Source organism: Carcharhinus amblyrhynchos, chromosome 15, assembly GCF_965287045.1.
Source record: "Carcharhinus amblyrhynchos chromosome 15, sCarAmb.v2.hapA, whole genome shotgun sequence".
Classification (NCBI taxonomy): Eukaryota; Metazoa; Chordata; class Chondrichthyes; order Carcharhiniformes; family Carcharhinidae; genus Carcharhinus; species Carcharhinus amblyrhynchos.
The window spans coordinates 19350235-19369502 of NC_137338.1; the positions used below are offsets into that span (position 1 = coordinate 19350235).

The following is a 19268-nucleotide window of genomic DNA, read 5'->3' on the forward strand; positions in this document are numbered from 1 at the left end:
TTCCTTTACTGTTCAAAATTTATCTATCCTTGCCTTAAAAACATTCAATGATGTAGCCTCAACTGCTTCACAGATTCACAACCCTTTGTGTGAAGAAGTTCCGCCTCAACTTAGTCCTAAATCTGCTCCCCCTTATTTTAAGGCTGTGCCCCCTTGTTCTAGTTTCATCCGCCAGTGAAAACAAGTCCCTGCTTCCACTCCCTTCATAATCTTATTTGTTTCTATAAGATCTCCCTCATTCTTCTGAATTCCATTGAGTATAGCCCCAGTCTACCCAGTCTCTCCTCATAAGCCAAACCTCTCTCAATTCCAAAATCAACCCAGTGAATCTCCTCTGCACCCCCTCCAGTGCCAGTATATCCTTTCTCAAGTAAGAAGACCAAAACTGTACGCAGTACTCCAGCATATGGCATGCTTGCCTTCATCGGACAGGACATTGACCATAAAAGTTGGCAACTTACGTTACAGTTATATAAATTATGATTATGATTATGATTAGGCCACATTTGGAATACTGAGTTCAATTCTGGTCACCACACTAACCAGAAGGACGTGGAGACTTTGGAGAGAATACAGGAGAGGTTTACCAGGATGTTGCCTGGTATGGAGGGTATTAGCTATGAGGAGAGATTAAATAAACTGGGATTGTTCTCCCTGGAAAGACGGAAGCTGAGGGGCAACCTGATAGAAGTCTATAAAATTATGAGGGGTATCAATTGGGTGAACATATGGAAGCTTTTTCCCGGGGCAATTATAAAGCGGCGTAAGTTCAAGATAAGGGGGTAAAGGTTCAGTGGAGATGTGCAGGGGAAGTTTTTTTTGCACAGAGGGTGATAGGGACCTGGAGTGCACTGCCGAATGAGGTGGTTGAGGCAGAAATATTAGTGACGTTTAAGACTTATCTTGATAGGCATATGAACAGACAGGAAATAAAGGAATATAAGCGTTTGGTCTTGATAGGACAACGTGATCAGCGCAGGCTTGGAGGGCTGAAGGGCCTGCTCCTGTGCTGTACTGTTCCTTGTTCTTTGTCGAAATCCCAGATCTGACATTAAGAATAACAGTGACGCTTTCAACACTTATTGGAATGCTGGAGTTAATTGAACAGCAACTTCCAGCACCCGCACTTAATTTCAAAAATTCAGGCATTGTTGCTGGTTTGTCCTGCTCTTTGAGAAACTTCGCCACACTGATACTTCACCAACAGACTCGGCATTAAGATTCAAGAGCATGAGTTATTGTACTTATCAACTAGGTTCAAACTCCTTCCCCAAGACACCAACCCCATCCTTCTCTCCCTGTCAACTGTCTAATGCTGAACCAAACTGTTTGCAACTCTGCATCTTAGATGACTTTCCAGTCACATACCTATACTATCACAAAGACCACCTATTTTTACCTCCATAATACCGCCTAACTCTGCAAATACTACAGCACATCTATTGCTGAAACTCTCATCAATGTATTTTGTTACTTCTAGACTTGGATGTCCAACATTCTTCTGGACAGCCCTGGTGTTCTACATTCCATCATCCAAAACTCTTCTACCCTTGTCCAAGCTTGCACTAAGTCCTGTTCACCCATCATCACAGTGCTGGCTGACCTAAATGGGCTCCCAGTTAAACAACAGCTGAAATTTTACATTTGCACCCTTGGTTTCAGTTATCCTTGGCTCTGTCCCTTCCTACTTCCCATCACCTCCAGCAGCAGAATCCTCTGCAATGTCTGCACTCCTCTAATTATAACCTCTTAAGCATCTTTCATTTTATATTGTTCCACCATTGATGGCCCTGTCTTCAGCTGCTAAGACTTTAAGCTCTGGAATTCCCTCCTGAAATCTCTCTACCCCTCTACCTTGCTTTCCTTCATTAATGTGGAGATTGCTGGTGTTGGACTGGGGTGGATACAGTCAGAAGCCTCACAACACCGGGTTAAAGTCAAAAAGGTTTATTTGCTATCACAAGCTTTTGGAACACTGCTCCTTCATCAGGTGAGTCGGGAGTTGGGTTCACAAACACGGCATATACAGACAGAGACTCAATTGCAAGATAATGGTTAGAATGCGAGTCTTTACAGGTACAGACAATGTGAGTGAAGAGAGGGATAATCGCAGGTTAAAGGGGTGTGAAGTGTCTCAAGCCAGGACAGTTAGCAGGATTTTATAAGCTCAGGCAGTATGGTGGAAGTTATACAAGTGTGTCATGAACCCAAGATCCCAGATGTGGCCATCCTCATGTGTGAAAAACTTGGCTATCAATTTCTGCTTGGTGATTCTGTGTTGACATGTGTCTTGAAGGCTGTCTTGGAGAACATTACCTGAAGATCAGAAGCTGAATGCCCATGACTGCTGAAGTGTTCCGTGACAGGAAGGGAACTCTCCTGCCTAGTGATTGTCACGCAGTGTCCATTCATCCATTGTCATAGCGTCTGCATGATCTTGTTGATGTACTACACCTCAGGACATCCTTTCCTGCAGCGCATGAGGTAGACAACGTTGGCCGAGTTGCATGAGTATGTACTGTGTTATTGGTGGATGGTGTTCTCACATGTGATGGTGGATCCGATGATCCGACACGACATGCAGAGGTTGCTGTGGCAGCGTTGTGTGATGTCATGGTTACTGTTTTCCTAAAGACTGGATAGCTTGCTGCGAACAACGGTCTGTTTTGAGGTTGCACAGTTGTCTGAAGGCAAGTAGTGGGGGTGTGGGGATGGTCTTGGCGAGACATTCGTCTTCTCTGATGACATGTTGAAGGCTCCGAAGACGATGTCATGGTTTATCCGTTCCGGGGAAGTACTGGACGACGAGGGGCACTCTGTCAGTCGTGTCCCATGTTTGTCTTCTGAGGAGGTCGGTGCAGTTCATTCATATGAAGAGTTTTGTGGAAAAATCACCACTTGGAGTCAGACTTAAAGATTCAACAGGCAGTTTATTGAACAAAGCTTTAGAAGTGCTGGACACTCCGCAGTGCTGCAGTCACTTTCTCAACTATACAACGGCAGTTGAGCATCTTTGATACTTTTACAAATAATAAACAAGTACGGACATTGACAGTTCGCACATCGTTCTACAAATAATAGACAAGTACAGACATTGACAGTTAACACATTGTTATACATAGGCTAGATACATTTATGCATTTATGCCCCCCATCAATGACTGATCTCATTGCCAAAACTCATTGTTTTGACTCTGCTTTATCTCTAGCTAAGGTGCCTCAAAGTCTGATCTACTTCCTGCAGTAATGCAGACAATAACAGGCTTTAACTCTTTGTTGTGCAATGTCTGTGCCCAAGTCAGTACATCTGAATGTCTTTTCCCTGAGTCTATTTTGTGTCAGGAAACCATCTTGTATCCTTTAATTTTGATTTTACTCCAACCTTTTAGTCAGGATTATGATCTAATAATCCAATGGACCAATAATAGCAGCATCATGGGTCCGGCAATTGATATGCCTGACCTGTAACCAAAGGTCACGGATTCACAGGTAGACGTCCACTTTCTCATCCTTTCCTTCATCGTCGTCATCGGTGTCTTCGGGAGTTCCCATCAGGTGTTCTTCTTCAGTGACCACACTGGCCCCTGGCACAATCCGAGTCATTATGACTTTACAGCAGACATTAAGACATCCAACAATTAGGCAACAGACAATTACTATTGCAACAAGAATAATCAGTCCACGTATTAAATAGGATCCCCAGGATCCCTCCAATAACCATTTGAGCCAGCTATTCCTCCTCTTGGGGCCTTGTAGAATAAGTTATCCTCTAGCCCTGTCAATCTAACAATCGCGACAACATACAGTAATGCAACTATATATGCGATCTTAGACATGTTCGCAACAGGCAAGTATCAATCTTATCACGCTGTATTAACAATTTTCTAAAGGCTGTACTGCCAACCTGAATGAATCAGTTAGTCTTGCTTGTAGTCATCAGTTCAATCCAGTGACAACTCAGATCCAGGGACTGGATTCAGATTATTGCCCCAGTAATTGTTGTCTTAATGTGAATCAAATAACACTTTGCACTGGCTTTTTGGCTGCAGCTGGACATCCATTCATTGAATGTAATCCTATCAAAAGACATCGCTTTCCTCATTAAAATCACATGCCATACAACTCCAGTCTTTATATGGTGTACTCTTACATTATATCTAATTTGATCATTTGTTTGCATGCAAGCGCCGCATTACAGTACTTCACAAAATGCCACTACCCTACCTACAAAGAAGTGCATTCAAATGATTAGCAGCAACATTTAGCAGCATTGTGCAAGTTATTGCAAACTATGGCAAAGAATGGTTAAATGCTTGGAATAAATAGCCTTTTCATGGAGAAAAACAGAAAGCTCCTACAGAATTATGTTTTTATCAATACACAATATATAATATGTAAATATATTATAAAATATTAGTTAAGGCTTTTCAGGATTTGATTTTATTCTCGGGTCTATATGGCAGTGTTATACTGTATAATAAAAATAATCAAGCGGCAGTTGTGTCATACCATTTTATACATCGTAACCATGATATCCAAACCCTTTTCATTTAAGTTGTTTCTACATTTAAACTGAGTTCCAGATTAAAACCCCTGCATTTTAGAAAAATAACAGGCGCCAAATCAAAATCAAAGTAGGTACAATACATACCGGTTAATTGATTAGAAAAGTTTTGGTTTGATTTTAACTGGCTAGACTTTAAGCTTTGCAGTGTTTTTATATTTGGCACACCTTGAGCAATAGATGGCACATGAAATTCCAATGGCTGTGCATAATTTTAACCAGTTACAGAGTACTAAACTATCAGACATTCGTAAATCACTATACTCTGTGGACCTAATACTGCATTCTAACTGGGCAATTTGCATTGGTGTTGGTCTCCAGAAGTTAGTACTGCTGTCAGGTTTTCCTTTGGATGGGCTAATCAGAACTATCATCAATGTAATTTATCGCATGTTAACAAAACAACATAATACAATCCCTGAATTTCATATTGGTCCAAACGTTATTTAGAACTAGTAAAATGACGGATGGCCAGTTGATGACAAAACAAGTTCCAACAATTCATGGTGTTACAAAGTTTAGCAATGTTTGGCAACAAATGCAGATTAAAAATACTTGACAAAATGCTGTCTTAAAAAGGTAATCTAATGGTCATAGATTTCATCAGAGTAGGGGCAAATTCTAAACTTACTGTGGGATCAGGTGCCTCCGGAAAAGGAGGTGGGGTCTCCAGTCAATGCCAAGTGCACAACGGACATTCTTTTCCAGATACAATCCTCAACCCAATATATAATCACCATCTCCCTCAGATTCAACTGTCCCAAACACAGACAACATCATTATCTGCATTGGCAACTGAGATTTTAATTGATTAATCTCCTGCTGGAACTTGGAGTAATCAGAACTACGATTCATTTCACTAACTTGATATAGTTTAAACTGATTCATAGACAAAATATTTACCTCATTCTTTTGTTCCTGCTTTTCTACTTTTCCACAAAATTACTTACTTTCTTCTCTTAACTTCTCAACTTAGTCTCTCATAGTTTCTACTTCAAACAAAGGAATGAGCACTTGGTTCCCTCCAAGGTTTAAATACTTTCTTAACAAAATTTGAACCCAGGATTATTCAAAATTCAAATTAGTTATTTCAAACTTCAATTTATGTACTTTGATTTTGAAATTTCAATTTACTTTCCAATTTTTATTTAAACTCTGTATCAAACCCACTGTTGTAAAATCACAACTAGGGGAAGAACATTAAAACATCAAAGCAAACAACAACGAAACATCCACGTAACCACTTTATTGAACACACACAGATACACATGGAAGTTTCCAACATTCATTCCACAGCACTCCCTCTTTCATTCAAACTTAACATTTTAAACTGGGATGAAAATAAAACATTTAAAGACAATACAGAAAATTGATTAAGACAGTTGCTATCATTCTTCTTTCTTCCAAACTATAATTAAACTCAAAAACAGAAGTAAATTCTAGAAATCATGTACTTAAATTTTAACAGTTTTAACACTTCCCCAGCCCCCTCCCGAAGTTAAACCAAAGTGCAAAGCACCACATCCACTGCCTGCAACAAACATTTCGCAAGAATAAACAGGCTTTAACAACTCCTGCTCTCAATCTAATGCAACAACAACCACCTACATTCGAAAAGCAACCAGACCACACAAACACACTGAAATACAAAACCTACCCAAATTATTAACTCAACCTTAGATTCTAGTTTCTTAATTTTATCCTTATCATCATTCCACTTTTTAGTGGAAGCGACTACTTGTTCAATTAATCCAGCTAATTGATATACTAATAACATCCCTGCCTTTTTTGTTTTGTCTCTCTTTTCTCTATCTACCCACTTTCTCTGTTGTTCTAAGGTCTGAGAAACATCCCAACCATTCCTTTGCATCTTCTTAATCAGTGTGTGTCTGTCATATATTTATCAATAAGAAAACCTGCAGGTCCCCATTTAGTATCTCCCTCTGCCCTCCTGCAGACTTCTATACCCCCAGCCATGATTACTTCCTTTGCAAACATGTTTTCTCCACCATTAGAGTTTCTACTTATACTCACTACCCTGGTCACCATTACTTCCTTAGCAATGTGTTCTTATTTAAACAGTTTTAACACTACCCCTGCCCCCCCGAAGTTAAACCAAAGTGCAAAGCACCATATCTACTGCCCGCAACAAACATTAGGGTTAGGGTTTCTATTTATACTCACGGCCACGATTGCCTCCTCGGCAATGTGTTTCCAGCTCTAGGTGAGTGTGATCAGCTCCTTATCGCATCACTTTACAATATGACAGACAAGTACGCAAACTACACAAACTTTTATGCAAACAGATGGCAAACGCTGCGTTTGCTTGCCAAGTAAGAAGTCTCACAACACCACGTTAAAGTCCAACAAGTTTATTTGATAGTAAACCCACAAGCTTTCAGAGCGCTGTTCCTTCGTCAGATGAGAGGAAATTTCTGATCAGAGAAGGGCATATAAAGGCACACACAGTTTACAGAATACTTATTAGAATGTGAGTCTTTACAGCTAATCTGCTATTCAAGTCTTAAAGATGCAGACAATATGAGTGGAGATAGCATTAGCATAGGTTAAAGAGATGTGTATTGTCTCCAGACAGGAAAGTAAGTGAGATGTTGCAACTTCAGGCAAGTCACGGGGGTTATAGATAGTGCGACATGAACCCAAGATCCCGGTTGAGGCTGTCCTCATGTGTGCGGAACTTGGCTATCAGTCTCTGCTCAGCGACTCTGCGCTGTCGTGTGTCGTGAAGGCCACCTTGGAGAACGCTTACCCGAAGATCAGAGGCCGAATGCTTGTGACCGCTGAAATGTTCTCCAACACGAAGGTAACGGTCTTGCCTGGTGATTGTCGAGCGATGTTCATTCATCCGTTGTCGTAGCATCTGCATGGTCTCCCCAATGTACCATGCTTCGGGACATCCTTTCCTGCAGCGTATTAGATAGACAACGTTGGCCAAGTTGCAAGAGTATGTGCTATTTACCTGGTGGATGGTGTTCTCACATGAGATGATGTCATCCATGTTGATGATCCGGCATGTCTTGCAGAGGTTGCTGTGGCATGGTTGTGTGGTCACTGTTCTCCTGAATGTGGATAGTTTGCTGCGAACAATGGTCTGTTTGAGGTTGTGCAGTTGTATGAAGGCAAGAAGTGAGGGTGTGGGGATGGCCCTGGCGAGATATTCATCTTCATCAATGACATGTTGAAGGCTCTGGAGAAGATGTCGTAGCTTCTCCACTCTGGGGAAGTGCTGGACAACGAAGGGTAATCTGTCCACCGTGTCCTGTGTTTGTCATCTGAGGAGGTCAGTGCGGTTTTTCGCTGTGGTGCGTCGAAGCTGTCGACCAATGAGTCGAGCACCATATCCTGTTCTTATGAGGGCATCTTTCAGTGTCTGGAGGTGTCTGTTGCGATCCTCCTCATCTGAGCAGATCCTGTGGGTACAGAGGGCTTGTCCGTAGGGGATGGCTTTTTTGTTTGCCACTACAGAGTCTGATGTTAAATGGCCTCTATCACTTGTGCTTCACGATCCTAAGTGCCTTGGTGCCTCTACACCCACTTCAGGGTCCTGACCTTCACGTGGGGTTTGCCCCTCTTAACAACCGGTCTAAGACTGCGCATTTGAGACAACCACTTCGTTGTCCTTAGTTGATCAGCACAAGTAACAATCAATTGCTGTATCTATCCAACAGTACCATAAATTCCTCTAATTTTCACCCATTTTTAACTGCACTGTTGGCTCGGTCTGACTCCCACAGATTCAATAATCTCTACTCCAGTTCACCGATCGGGACCAGCCGACCAACACACCAGGTGAGATCCTGCCCGATTACGCCAATTTGTTGTGGGAAAATCACCACTTGGAGTTAGACTTAAAGATTCAACGTACAGTTTATTGAACAAAGCTTTGGGAGAAATGCTGGGCACTCTGCAGTGCCACAGTCACCTTCTTAACTATACAATGGCAGTTGAGCATCTTTTATACTTTTACAAATAATAGACAAGTACGGACATTGATAGTTAACACATTGTTATACATAGAGTAGATACATTTATGCATTTATTCCCCTCATCAATGACTGATCTCATTACCGAAACTCATTGTTTTGGCTCTGCTTTATCTCAAGCTAAAGTACCTCAAGGTCAGATCTATTTCCTGCAGTATTGCAGACACTAACAGGCTTTAACTCTTTGTTGTGCAATCTCTGTGCCCAAGTCAGTATAATGTCTTTTCCCAGAGTCCGTTTTGTGCCAGGTAACCATCTTGTATCCTTTAATTTTGATTTTACTCTAACAAGGAAGAGGCAACAGACATCTACAGATGCTGAAAGACACCCTCATAAGAAGCGGATATGGTGCTCGGCTCATCAATCGACAGTTCCGACGTGCCACAGCAGAAAGCCGCATCAATCTCTTCAGAAGACAAACATGTGACATGACTGACAGAGTACTCTTCGTCGTCCAGTACTTCCCTGTAATGGATAAACTATAACATCGTCTTCCTGGCGGGGAACACTTCATCAGACAAGGGCATTCAGCCTCGGATCTTCGGGTAAGTGCTCTCCAAGGCAGCCTTCAAGACACACAATGCAGGATCGCTAAGCAGAAACTGATAGCCAAGTTCTGCACGCGCGAGGACGGCCTCAACCGGGATCTTGGGTTCATGTCACACTCATATAACTCCCACCATTTGGCCTGGGCTTGCAAAATCCTACTAACTGTCCTGGCATGAGAAAATTCACACCCTTTTAACCTGTGGTTATCCCTCTCTCATTTTCTGTACCTGGAGACTTGATTACCTGTAAAGACACGTATTCCAATTATTATCTTGCAATTGAGTCTCTGTCTGTATATGTCATGTTTGTGAACCCAACTCTCCGCTCACTTGATGAAGGAACAGCGCTCTAAAAGCTCGTGATACCAAATAAACCTGTTGAACTTTAACCTGGTGTTGAGAGACTTTTTAAAGGCATTGCTTAAAATTTACTTACTTGCCCACCTTTTATTTGCCCTCATATCTTTTATGCAGAAAGGTGACAAATGTTGCCTTATAACACTTCTTGAAAAGCACCTTAGAAGGTTTTGTTACCTTAAAGGTACTAAAGTTTTTAATGTTTATTTACTGATGTCACAAGTCGGCTGATATTTAACTTGCAATTAAGTTACTGTGAATGCTGTGTTCGCTAAAACATCTCAGCATACTTCTTATCTATGTTAGCCACTCTCAAAAAAATTAACTAGGATCATTATACGTGACTTACCCATTACAGATCCATGTTGGCTTCCCTTGATTAGATGCTTTTGCTCTAAGTACTCAGTTATCTGTCCCGAATATTAGATTGCAGTAGCCCAGCTGAAATCAAAAGATAAATACCTTAAGAAAAATGTGGCTTGTAGCAGTATTTAACTTGACAGGACATCCTCCAATATTGCTAGCAGAAGCATTACCAAGTGAAGCTATTGGGCTGGACTTTCTAGGCTTGTAAGATGTGAGTTTATCTCATTCTGATTTCAGAAATCTTCATCCGATTCCCGCTGTATTTTTATCTCAGGGAAGGTGTACATGGGATAAAGGTTGGTTTTGCAACTACCAATGAGTTCAGGCCTGGAAGAATTCAGGTGTGGAATGGACTGATTAGAAGGCCCACCTTAGTTCTCAGGAACACCAGTCCAGTTTTCCACATCATTCTTATGACCCGCTCATCCTCCAAACATCCTCAATGTCCCCTCAAGATCCCCTTGATTCCTTCATATCCACTCACTCAGTGTCCATTATGGACAGACCTCAGGAGCCTCATAGCAACGGGAAGTCTTTGAAATGGACAAAAACTAAATCTCTAACTTTGTAATAGCTGTCCTTCAAACACATAACCATTCATACTGCAAAAGCCCCAGACCGGAAAGAAATAAACCTAAATCTCCTCATGTAGTCATTCAGTTGTTAAAAACATCTGTTCAGAAACCACATCAAAGACAGGTAATCGTCTAATAACTTCTGAAACGGATTAACCAAACTGTGTACACAAACACTTGCTGATCTAAGTGGCCCACTAGCCCATACTGGATGGCAACAACATTCCTCCAACAAAATATTAACAGACCAAAGCCAATAGGCTGAACTTTCTGGCCTTTCCCACTGGGAGAATCTTCCGGTTCCACTGCACAGCAGGCTCCCCAATAGCGTGGCCAGCAAACATACTCAGTGTTATACTGTGGATCTGTCACTGTATAACACTGGGGTACAGTACTGGTGAGGGCAGGTCTGTCTACATAACACGGGCAGACTACTGATGGGGATGGGTCTATCACTGTAAAACACTGGGGTACAGTACTGCTGGGGACGGGTCTGTTACTGTATAACACTGGGGTACAGTACTAGAGGAGATGGGTCTGTTACTGTATAACACTGGAGTACAGTACTGAGGGGACAGGTGTGTCAATGTAAAACACGTGGCACGGTACTGATGGGGATGGGTCTGTCACTGTATAACAAGAGGGTACAGTACTGTGGGGACTGGTCTGTCACTGTATAACAAGGGGGTACAGTACTGTCGGGACTGGTCTGTCACTGTATAACAAGGGGGTACAGTACTGTCGGGACTGGTCTGTCACCGTATAACAAGGGGGTACAGTACTGGTGGGGACTGGTCTGTCACTGTATTACACTGGGTACAGTACTGTGGGGACTGGTCTGTCACTGTATAACAGTGGGGTACAGTACTGTCGGGACTGGTCTGTCACCGTATAACAAGGGGGTACAGTACTGGTGGGGACTGGTCTGTCACTGTACAACACTGGTGTACAGTACTGTGGGGACTGGTCTGTCACTGTATAACAGTGGGGTACAGTACTGGTGGGGACGGGTCTGTCACTGTATAACAGTGGGTACAGTACTGGTGGGGATGGGTCTGTCACTGTATAACACTGGGTACAGTACTGGTGGGGACAGGTCTGTCACTGTATAACACTGTGATACTGTATTAGTGGGGCCGGGCCTGTAACTGTATAACACTGGGGCACAGTACTGTGGGGACTGGTCTGTCACTGTATAACACTGGGGTACAGTACTGGTGGGGATGGGTCTGTCACTGTATAACACTGGGGCACAGTACTGTGGGGACTGGTCTGTCACTGTATAACACTGGGGTACAGTACTGGTGGGGACAGGTCTGTCACTGTATAACACTGGGTACAGTACTGGTGGGGACAGGTCTGTCACTGTATAACACTGGGTACAGTACTGGTGGGGACAGGTCTGTCACTGTATAACACTGTGATACTATATTAGTGGGGCCGGGCCTGTAACTGTATAACACTGGGGCACAGTACTGGTGGGGATGGGTCTGTCACTATAACATTGGGATACAGTAGTGGTGGTGATAGTTCTGTCAGTGTATAACACTGGGATACAATGCAGGTGGGGGCAGGTTTGTCAATGTATAACACTGGGGTACAGTACTGTGGGGATAAGTCTGTCACTGTGTAACACTGGGGTACAGTACTGGTGGGGACAGGTCTGTCACTGTATAACACTGGGGTAAAATACTAGTGGGGACGAGTCTGTGTAACACAGGTACAGTACTGGTGGGGATGGGTCTGTCTCTGTGTAACACTGGGGTACAGTATTATATAGGGAGAGGCCCATCCCCATCAGTACTGTAGAACTGATGGGGACGGGTCTCTTTCTGTATAACACTGGGTATAGTACTGAGGCTGTGTTATGCTCGCAAGTCTCAATGCCAATTCCTTGCCAGAAAAAACTCAGAATAGTTTGATGACTGTGGGAATGATGTGAATGGTCGATTGTTGTGGGGATACACAGAAGGGAAGTTGAGACTTTACAATCTGATATTATGCAGCCATGTGGCTTTGTATCTAACAATATCAGAGACAGGGTACACTGGAATTGTACTTTCATTACTAGATTAGTAACTGCGCTGTCAGAACCTCCCCTCGTTCACCACCTGTTCTTTAGGGATTCAAGTTCACTAGGCTTACCCGCTCTGGCACAAATGTGACTCCAGACCCACAGCAATACTTGTGACTCTTAACCACCCCCCTGAAATACACAAAGTCACTCACCACCACACTCTCAAGGGTAATTAAGACTGGACAATAAATGCTAGACTCTTCAGAGATACCTATGTGACCATAAAACACAGGATCAGAAATAGGCCATTCAGCCCATCGAGTCTGCTCCGCCATTCAACGAGATCATGACTGACCTCATATGATAAACCACAACTCCACTTTCCCACCTTATCCCCATAACCCTTGATTCCCGTACTGATTAAAAATCTGTCTATCTCAGCCTTGGACATACTTAATGACTCAGCCTCTACAGCCCTTTGCGGTAAAGAATTCCAGATTCACGACCCTCCAAGAGAAGAGGTTCTTCCTCATCTCTGTCCTCAATGGTTGACCCCCTTATTCTGCGATTAAGCCCCTCTGGTCCTGACCCTCCCACAAAGGGAAACCTCTCTGCATCTATGCCCGCATCCCAGCAAGAGAAAACGTCTTGTTGGGGAACAAACACAGAAACAGGGCACTCAGCGCTCAAGGTCCCTCTGGCATGGAGAATTTCAGCTCACTCCACATCACAGACTGTCAGAGAGCACAACATGGAGTAGTTTCTTTAATGTTGGAAGCTATCCACCGTGTTTAATGAGAGGGTAATCAGACTCAATTTGACACTACACCAAAAGTGAAATGAACACGAATGATTGGTTGGAAGCCAGTTTTAACAAGCAACTTGGAAGATGGGATGGAGACAGTGGAGAGATTTAGTGAGGGAATTCCAGAGCTTTGGGCCTTGGGAGTCTAAACTCCAGGCCACCAATATGAAGCAATGAATGTGACTCAGACAAGGGCAGAACTGGAGTAGCACAGACATATTGGAGCATTGGGGAACTGGAGGTTACAGCGACGGGGGCCATGGAGGGATTTGAAAACACAAATTAGAATTGTGGAATAGAAACAGAGAATGCTGGAAAATCTCAGCAGCTCTGGAAGCATCGGTGGAGAGAGGATAGAGGTGGAGTTTCGAGTCAGGCTGACCCTTCGCCAGAGCACAATTAGAATTGTGGTGCTGGTGGCCCAGAGCTGGAGTCTGAAGCTATGATAATGAGCTGGTCACAGCTTCAGTTCGAAAGCCTGGAGATCAGTGGTGTGAGCTGCAGGCTTTCAAACCCTCCCGCATCCAAGATGAAGTGACCGTGCTGCTTCTGAATCCAGCATAGGTGCTGTTTTACCCCAGGTCTGACTCTGATTGCTTACCAATGGACAACAAGACAGCATTGCAGCTTTCAAATGGAATTCAGCAATCTTGAAACTGCAAAGGTCAAGAAATATAAACAGTAATAGAATCTCCAGGTTCCTCACCGCTCAGATCACGGCTCTATGCAGTAAATGGACAATCTTACAGGACAGTTAGAAAACAGCTGGCAGAGCAATGATTGGACAACACCAAGGATCTTTTGAGGTCGTTGCTACAACGTGCACAATGAGCAAATTATTTTATAGTCAGGAGGCCAGAATGGAGTTACTAAGACAACATAATTTGCATCATCTTCACACAGGAGCAAGTCCAAAATATCTGATGTTCTGGGGAGACTGACCTGGATTACACTGCTTTAACCCTACTGCATAAATTTAAGAAACAACATCCCAGTACCTGAGGGATAAGGGCTGCCAAGTGATTCAAAGACACAATTATTTTTCAATTCTTAGGCACCTTATATGTTGGTACATTTGTAACAAACGTATAAGAAAATCATCTTAGATTGGAAGCTATTCCTTTGACCAGGTCATCACACAAGAATTAAAGAAGTGCAGCACGTGAACAGGCCCTTCAGCCCTCCAACTGTGTGCCAATCATGATGCCCTACCTAAAGTAAAAAAAAACCTTCTGCCCTGACTCGGTCTGTATCCCTTTATTCTCACCTTATTTATGTAGCCATCCAGATACCTCTTAAATAAGAACTAGGAGCATGAATAGGCCTGATCATGGCTGATCTTTTCGTAGACTCAGCTCCACTTGCCCGCCCACTCACCATAACCCTTAATTCCCTTATTGTTCAAAAATCTATCTTTGCCCTAAAAACATTCAATGAGGTAGTCTCAGCTGCTTCACTGGGCAGGGAATTCCACAGATTCACAAGCCTTTGGGTGAAGAGGTTCCTCTTCATTTTGGAGGGTCGAAGGTTTCCTGTGCTGTACTAAATCTAATGTTCAGTCCTAAATCTGCTCCCCTTTATTTTTAGGCTATGCCCCCTAGTTCTAGTTTCACCTGCCAGTGGAAACAATCTCCCTGTTTCCACCTTATCTAGTCCCTTCATAATTTTATACATTTCTATAAGACTCCCCCTTCAATCTAAATTACAGTGAATATAGTTCCAGTCTACTCAGTCTCTCCTTATGAACCAACTCTTTCAACACCGGAATCAACCTAGTGAATCTGTTGCTAATGTGCCTGCTCCCACCATGTCCTCTGGCAGAGCGTTCCGGACACTTCCTGTGTGAAAGATTTTCCCCGCACATCTCCCTTAAACTTACCCCATCTCAGCTTGAACCTGTGCTCTTTGTAGTTGACACTTACACCCTGGGAAAAAGCCTCTGACCATCCACCGTGTCTCTGCCTCTCATAATTTTGTAGACCGCTATCAGGTCTCTCCTCAGCCCAGTGAAAACAATCCTAGTTTATTCAACCTCTCCTCACAGCTAACACCCTCGAGACCAGGCAACATCCTGGTGAACCTTCTTTGCACTCTCTCCAAACCTTCTACATCCTTCTGATAATGTGGTGACCAGAACTGCATGCAATACTCCAAATGTGACCTAACCAAGGTTTTATATAGTTGCAACATGATTTCCCAACTCTTGTATTCAATGCCCTGGCTGATGAAGACAAGCATGCCATATACCTTCTTAATCACCTTGGCCACCTGTATAACCACTTTTAGGGAACTGTGGACCTGCATGCCCAGATCCCTCTATATATTAATGTTTCTAAGGGTTCTGCCATTTATAGTACAATTTACACCTAAATTTGATCCTCCAAAAGACATCACCTCACATTTGTCTAGTTTAAACTCCATAAGAACATAAGAACATAAGAAATAGGAGCAGGAGTAGGCCATCCAGCCCTTCGAGCCTGCCCCGCCATTCAATAAGATCATGGCTGATCTGTCGCTGCTCAGTTCCACTTTCCCGCCCTCTCCCCATAACCCTTAATCCCCTCTCCTATCAAAAACCCATCAACCCGCGTCTTAAAAATATTTAGCGAGGCAGCCTCCACCACTTCAACGGGCAGAGAATTCCAGAGATTCACCACCCTTTGAGTGAAGAAGTTCCTCCTCAACTCCGTTCTAAACCGCCCCCCTTTTATCTTGAGGCTGTGCCCCCTAGTCCTATTGTCTTTTTTGAGCGGGAAGATCTTTCCACCTCTATCCTATCCATCCCATTCATCATCTTATACGTCTCAATGAGATCTCCTCTCATTCTTCTAAACTCTAACGAGTACAAGCCCAGTTTATTCAGCCTCTCCTCATAGCTCAACCCCCTCAACTCCGGTATCAGCCTAGTAAACCTCCTCTGCACTCCCTCCAAGGCCAAAATATCTTTGCGCAGGTGCGGCGCCCAAAAATGCACACAGTACTCCAGTTGCAGCCTCACCAATGCCCTATACAGCTGCAGCAAGACCTCCCTACTTTTATATTCAATCCCCTTCGCTATGAAGGCCAGCATCCCATTCGCCTTCCTGACCACATGCTGCACCTGCAAACTGGGTTTTTGCGACTCATGCACAAGGACCCCGAGGTCCCTCTGCACCATTGCCTGCTGCAGTTTTTCGCCTCGTAAGTAATAGTCCTTCCTAGCATTCTTCCTACCAAAGTGGACCACCTCACACTTGCCAACATTAAATTCCATTTGCCATTTCCTGGCCCATTCGCCCAGCCTATCTAGATCCTTCTGCAGACTCTCCACACCCTCCGCACAATTTGCCGTTCCCCCAATCTTCGTGTCATCAGCAAATTTCGACACTCTACACTTGGTTCCCTCCTCCAGATCATCTATATAAATGGTAAAAAGCTGAGGCCCCAGCACCGACCCCTGGGGCACTCCACTAGTCACCATCCGCCAATCCGAATAGCACCTGTTGACCCCCACTCTCTGCCTCCTATTTGACAACCAATCCTCTATCCACGCTAACACCCTACCCCCAACTCCATGTCCCTCGACCTTCTGCAATAACCTCTTGTGAGGCACTTTGTCAAACGCTTTCTGAAAATCTAGAAAGACCACATCCACCGGCTCTCCTCTATCCACTGCCCTAGACACATCCTCATAGAACTCCAGTAAATTTGTCAGACACGACTTCCCTTTAATGAAACCGTGCTGCGTCTGCTTTATCAAGCAATTCCCTTCAAGATGCCTCGCAATTTCCTCCTTAATGACAGATTCTAACATTTTACCTACCACAGATGTTAAACTAACCGGCCTATAATTCCCCGCCTTTTGCCTGGTACCCTTCTTAAACAACGGCGTAACATTAGCCATTTTCCAATCATCCGGCACTTCCCCAGAATCCAGCGACGTTTGGAAAATAACCACCAAGGCATCCACTATCACCTCCGCCATTTCTTTCAGAACATAAGAACATAAGAAATAGGAGCAGGAGTAGGCCATCTAGCCCTTCGAGCCTGCCCCGCCATTCAATAAGATCATGGCTGATCTGTTGTGGCTCAGTTCCACTTTCCCGCCCTCTCCCCATAACCCTTAATCCCCTCTCTTATCAAGAACCCATCAACCCACTTCTTAAAAATATTTAGCGAGGCAGCCTCCACCACTTCAACGGGCAGAGAATTCCAGAGATTCACCACCCTTTGAGTGAAGAAGTTCCTCCTCAACTCCGTTCTAAACCGCCTCCCCTTTATCTTGAGGCTGTGCCCCCTAGTCCTACTGTCTTTTTTGAGCGGGAAGAGTCTCTCCACCTCTATCCTATCCATCCCATTCATCATCTTATACGTCTCAATGAGATCTCCCCTCATTCTTCTAAACTCTAACGAGTACAAGCCTAGTTTATTCAGCCTCTCCTCATAGCTCAATCCCCTCAACTCCGGTATCAGCCTAGTAAACCCTCGGATGCATTCCATCCGGTCCTGGGGACTTGTCCACAATCAGCCCCTCCAGTCTGTCGAGCACCGCCTTTCTAGTAACAGTAATGTCATTAAGACCCTCCAGTCCTACCACCTTTCCATCGCTAACACCCGGCAAATTATTCACGTCCTCCTCCGTGAAGACAGAAACAAAAAAGTTATTCAATACCTTAGCCATATCCCCATCCCCTACCACTAGGTCCCCTTTCTCATCCTCTAAAGGACCAACATTCACCCTAGCCAGCCTCTTCCTTTTTATATATTTATAAAAACTCTTGCTATCCTTTTTTATATTAAGCGCTAGCCCAGCTTCATAGTTTCTCCTACCCTTCCTTATCAACTTCCTTGTCAATCTTTGTTGACATTTAAACCTCTCCCAATCCTCTTCTCGCCCACTACTCTTAGCTACTCTAAATTCCTCCGCTTTTAGTTTAACACTTTCCTTCACCTCCTTTGTTATCCACGGCTTATTACCTCTCCTCCTACTATCCTTTTTGACCATCGGAATAAATTTCCGTTGAGCACCAAGAAAGATCTCCTTAAAGATCCTCCACTGCTCCTCAACAGACCCTCCCTCCAACGCGCTCTCCCAGTCCACATTCGCCAATTCTTCTCTCATCCTACCGTACTCCCCTCTATTCAAACAAAGGACGCGTGTCCGGGAACCCACTTTCTCCTCCTCCATTTGCACCAGAAACTCCACCATACAATGATCACTCTCCCCAAGAGGATCCTTCACCACAAGGTCCCTAATTCTACCCGCTTCATTACATAGCACCAGATCCAAGATAGCTCGCTCCCTCGTCGGCTCCAACACACACTGTTCGAGGAAACTATCCCGGCAGCATTCCAAGAACTCTTCCTCGAGCCCCCCACGTCCAACATGGGTCGACCAATCAATATGCAGATTGAAATCCCCCATAACCACGGCTGTCCCATTCCTGCACGCCGCACTTATTTGCGCGTTAACAGCCCGCCCCATCTCCAGATCATTATTCGGGGGCCTATAGACGACACCCACCAGCGTCTTCCTCCCTTTGCTGTTCCTAATCTCCACCCACAACGATTCCACCCTCTGCTCCTTGGCTCCAATATCATCCCTTGCTACCACCGTGATGCTATCCTTAATCAGCAGAGCTACGCCCCCCCCTTTTCCCTCCTGCCCATCCTTCCTAAACACTTGATAGCCCTGTACATTCAGCTCCCAGTCCCTGTCACCCTGCAGCCACGTCTCTGTAATGGCCACCAGATCGTATCCATTTGTGTCGATCTGCGCCATCAGCTCATCCACTTTATTCCGAATGCTTCGTGCATTCAGATAAAGTGCTTTCATCCCAGCCTTCACCTGGACCCTATTTGCCGCAACGCCACCAACTATACTCACGCCCCCTACTCCCTCTATTATTGGGACATCCTCGGCCTCTTCCCTTACATGTAAACTCTCCTTAACTTTAGACCTCGTAAGGTCACCTACCCTCACACCCTCCATCTACCATTCCTGTGCCCAAATTTCCAATCTATCCAGATCCTGTTATATCCTCTGACAATCCC

The 19268-nt window shown here is 44.1% G+C and overlaps 1 protein-coding gene across 2 annotated transcripts in view; it reads right to left on the reverse strand.

The window, feature by feature from the left end:
- LOC145353116 (NXPE family member 3-like) overlaps positions 1-19268 on the reverse strand; it is a 73329-nt gene that overhangs the window by 46049 nt on the left and 8012 nt on the right. For both annotated transcript variants that reach the window (XM_080203489.1, XM_080203491.1), the window contains exon 2: positions 9822-9913. The gene's annotated coding sequence lies outside the window, so the exon portion shown is untranslated. The remainder of the gene's footprint in view (positions 1-9821; positions 9914-19268) is intronic.